Below are 4,706 nucleotides of genomic sequence, written 5' to 3' on the forward strand. Positions count from 1 at the left end.
CATGCACTATTAGGTCCTTATAGATTAGCCTATCACATTTCAAAAGTGTCACACAAGTCCTACTAACTGAATTCACATGCAATCGACTAAATCGAAGCTTGAAATTTTCGCACATTCATAATTACATATTCTAGACAATAAATATTACGTTCAAACATTTCGGTGACTCGGTTTAGTGGTCCCGAAACCACTTCCCGACTAGGGTCAATTTTGGGCTGTCACATAGGGATCTCTACGGAACAAGTTAAATGAATAAATCGTCCGATTCGGAGCCAGAATAACAAGTACTGTCTAGGTGGATTTTTTCTTAGGTATTGTCTTAATTCAATCGATTTCCCAAAAGTAATTCCCCAATTCTATTCTCTGTGAGTTCTTAGTTTAGATAATTAGTTAGTTCAAACAAAACCTCTTTATTCTTAGGTTACATAATAAAAAAGACAGTCATTACTAGTACTTTTAGTTCCCTTGGGTTCAACAATCATGTCTTGCTAAAACTGTACTACTATTCTATAGGTACACTTGCCTACATCGCGATAATAGTTAGTTTCAAGAATGATTAATTATAAATATTTAAAACCTATCACGAAATCACGTGATCAAGTTTTTGGCACCGTTCCCAGGGAACTATGATATTAGGAATGCTCAATTTTTATTAGTTTATCCATTTGTTTTTCTTCCAAGTTAATTCTATTTTATTTTTATTTATTAATTTACTTTTTTCTTTCTCTTGCCAGGTTTTTATAGTTTATGACTAGAAGAAACCCGTCAGGACCACTACTTTTTAACGAAGAAATCGATCGCACAGTTCATAGACATCAAAGAGAAATAAGGCGAAGCTTAAGATACACAGAGAACAAGCAAGAGGACGATACTTAACCCCCAACCGAAGAGATGGTTGAAAACCAAGACAATCAGATACCTCTTGCAATTGCGGTTAATCAAAATCCTGTTCCATACACTATGTATGATTGTGCTAAACCTTCTTTAATAGGAACTAAATCGAGCATAGTTAGACTTGCTGTAGCTGCAAATACCTTTGAACTAAAACCTAACACTATTCAAATGATACAGCAATTTGTTCAGTTTGATGGTTTTCAGGATGAGGATCCCAATGCTCACTTAGCAAACTTCTAAGAACTATGCGATACATTTAAAATTAATGGTGTTTCTGATGATGTTATTCGTCTTCAGTTATTCCCTTTTTCATTGAGAAACAAAGCTAAACAGTGGTTGAACTCATTACCACGAGGGTCAATCACTACTTGGGCGCAAATGACCAAAAAATTTCTATTAAAATATTTTCCACCGGCTAAAAAGGCTAATTACGTAATGATATCTCTTCGTTTGTGCAGATGGACTTAGAAACTCTTTACGATGCATGGGAGAGATACAAGGGCTTACTGAGAAGGTGCCCACACCACGGGTTACCACTTTGGCTACAGGTTCAAACGTTCCATAATGGCCTGAATCCTTCGACTCGACAAATGGTTGACGCAGCTGCTGGCAGAACCATCAATAATAAAAAACCTGAAGATGCTTATGAGTTTATAGAAGAGATGTCACTGAATAACTATCAGTGGCAAGTCATGAGGACTAAGCCAACAATAACAGCAGGCGTTTATAATGTCGATTCGGTTACTATGCTACCAAACCAGGTAGAACTTCTAAATAAAAAGATTGATGGTTTACTTGGTTCCACTCAGGTACATCTAGTAATGAGGTACGAGACGAATGGAGGAGGAGCAAGCAAAGAGTATCAACCCTTCAACCCTAGCATCGAGGAGGAACAAGTCCAATATATGGGTAACAATAACTCTCGATCCCAAAATAACCCATATAGTAACACTTACAATGCAGGTTGGAGGAACCACCCCAATTTCTTATGGGGCGGTCAAGGAAATCAAAGACCACAACATCCTCTGGGTTTTCAACAACCACCCTATCAACAGGAAAAGAAGCCGAACCTTGAAGAGATGCTCTCAAAGTTTATATCGGTGTCAGAAACCCGTTTTCAGAACACCGAGATAGCACTTAAAAATCAACAAGCGTCGATCCAAGGGCTCGAAACTCTGATAGGCCAGCTTTCCAAACTAATCTCCGAACGACCACAAGGTAGCATGCCAAGTAATACTGAACCCAACCCAAGGGAACAACTCAACATAATTAATATTCAAGATGACGAAGAAGTCGTTGAGCCTGAACCAGAACTAAGGCAAGAAACTGTGGTAAGCAAAGGTCAAGGTGAGGTAGGTCATAATAAAAATATATCAGTGAATGTCGAATATAAACCTCATGTGCCATACCCCAACGCGACAAGGAAAGACCTCTCAGATGAACAATTTGGTAAATTCCTTACACTCTTAAAAAAATTACACATTAACTTACCGTTTATTGAAGCTCTATCATAGATGCCAAACGCAATAAAATTTTTAAAGAAGCTTTTAGCAAATAAGCGAAAGTTGGATGAGGCATCGCATATGGAGCTAAACGCAGTGTGTTCAGCTATTCTGCAAAATAAGCTACCGAACAAATTAAAAGATCCAGGGAGTTTTACGATTCCTTACTTAATTGGTAGTTTAGATGTTAATAATGTATTAGCTGATTTAGGGGCTAGTATCAACGTCATGCCTGACAAAATGTTTAAGCAACTAGGTCTCGAGAAACCCAAACAGACTAGGATGAGCATTCAATTAGCAAATAAAACTATAAGATTCCCTAGGGGTATTATTGAAGATGTGCTAGTTAAAATCGATAAATTTATATTTCCCGTTGACTTTATTGTTCTAGACATAGAGGAGGATATCAACACTCCTTCAATTCTAGGAAGGCCCTTTTTAGCAACTGCTAAAACAATTATTGATGTTGGCACAAGTGAACACACACTCCGTGTGGGAGATGAAACAATCACCGTTCAAGCTCGCAATTCTGGCAACACATTAGAAATTGAAGGTGATCGTCTAAACCATTCTACTAAAACTGACAATATGGTGCAACCTTCTTTGTAGGAAATGAGTGAAGGAAGTACATGAGCCATTCTCAAGCAATAGTAGAGGACCTATTCATGAAGATCGAAGGCTACAAATCAAGGAGCTAGATGAATGGCAAATGCATAAACCGAGAACACCTGACAAACTGAATCTACGATAGAACGAGCTCAATACCTTTCCAAATCAACTTAAGGTTGGAGATAGAGTCTTATTAGATGCCACAGATCCCCACATTGTTGCTACCACACTGAATGAAGAAATCCCTCTTACAGTACTTAGCATTTTCCCATTCGGTACGGTCGGTGAGTCATCCCAAGTTCAGCACTTTTAAGGTAAACAACACCCATTTAAAACCTTATTTTGATGAGATAGATAGCAGGAATGAGGAGTATAAACTCCTCAAACCACCATGATCATTCAACAGAAAGGTAAGTCAGGCTTAGACTATAAATAAGCACTTCTCGGGAGGCAACCCGAGCACTAACTGTATTAACTTCTTTAAAATTTAGTCTTCAACACCTAACTTACTAACAGAGCTCTTGAATACAGGTTTTCCACAGAGACACGGCCAAGCATACGGGCGTGCTTAGGGCCGTGTGAAAATAGGGCAAAGATTTCCTCAAACACGGGCTACGATAAAACGCCACGGCGGTGTGACATGGCCTGGTCGAGCCTGCCAAAACAACACGAGCGTGCGACATGCTAATATGGAATAACCGTGGGCGAACCTGTTAGATTGACACGGGCGTGGGTCTTCATACACGGGAGTAGGAGAAGCTTACAACGTGCGACACGGTCGTGCGACATGACCGTGTACACCCACACGCCCAAGGAACACGGGCGTATACTAAATGTTAGACGTTCCCAAATTCAAAATTCGCGAATCACACGGGCTGAAATTGGGGAACATGGGCGTGTTACCTGGCCGTGTGCCCCAAAATCTATAAATACCCTGCACTATTCATTGTCTTCCCCACTCAAAAACCCTAACCCTAGCCACTGCAATTCCACACGGCCTCCCCACCAAGCCCGTGTGCCGTCTCCAACTCCATTTTTGACGCTCAATCCTCCCTTCCTAGCGTTTGTTTACTTCTTTCTTGTCTATTCTAATGATTTCTAAGGCTTTTTATCATAATAATATGCAAGTTTTTATGTTATTTTCATACTTTTAAATGTCATAATCTAGATTAATTTTTATTTTTTTTTCATGTTCAAGTTTTTTTTTATTTCATTACAAGATTTCTTTTCTCCATTTGATTAGTTAAAAGTAAACTATTCATGGTTAGGATAGGTGGAATACTCATGCCTTTTTCAAATATTCTAACTCAAGCCTCATACTTTTCAAATGCTTCTTGTTATTTGCCAATTTTTTTTATATATCTTTTATTATTATTCATGCGATTATCATGCAATGCCACAAATGTATGCTATAAAATGGATTAGTTTGATTAGAATTGTTAAATGATGATAGTTATGGCTGAAGTATTAGTCATAATCTATGACTTTTTGAATTTAGATACATTCTTCCTCGTTCACTTATCAAAACAAAGTAATGGTTTTGATTGCAGGTTCAAAATGTCGTCTTTACGTGGTAAAAAGGCCGCTGTCCCTACTTCAAAGAAAAGGAAGGGAGCGTCATCTTCCTCGGGTCCTACTACGAAAGTTCGTCACCCTTTCCTGAGGTTCCCCATCGGGCCCCAAAAAGAACTATTCCAAATA

At 38.6% G+C, this 4,706-nt stretch overlaps 1 non-coding gene across 1 annotated transcript; it reads right to left on the reverse strand.

Annotated features, from left to right (window-relative positions):
* Positions 1-1,320: 1,320 nt before the first annotated feature.
* LOC128287689 (small nucleolar RNA R71) lies at positions 1,321-1,426 on the reverse strand. The gene has a single exon (XR_008278389.1). It is a non-coding gene; the product is annotated as a small nucleolar RNA R71 (small nucleolar RNA).
* Between the last annotated feature and the right edge of the window lie 3,280 nt (positions 1,427-4,706).

The sequence above is a fragment of the Gossypium arboreum genome, chromosome 13, assembly GCF_025698485.1.
Source record: "Gossypium arboreum isolate Shixiya-1 chromosome 13, ASM2569848v2, whole genome shotgun sequence".
Lineage (NCBI taxonomy): Eukaryota > Viridiplantae > Streptophyta > Magnoliopsida > Malvales > Malvaceae > Gossypium > Gossypium arboreum.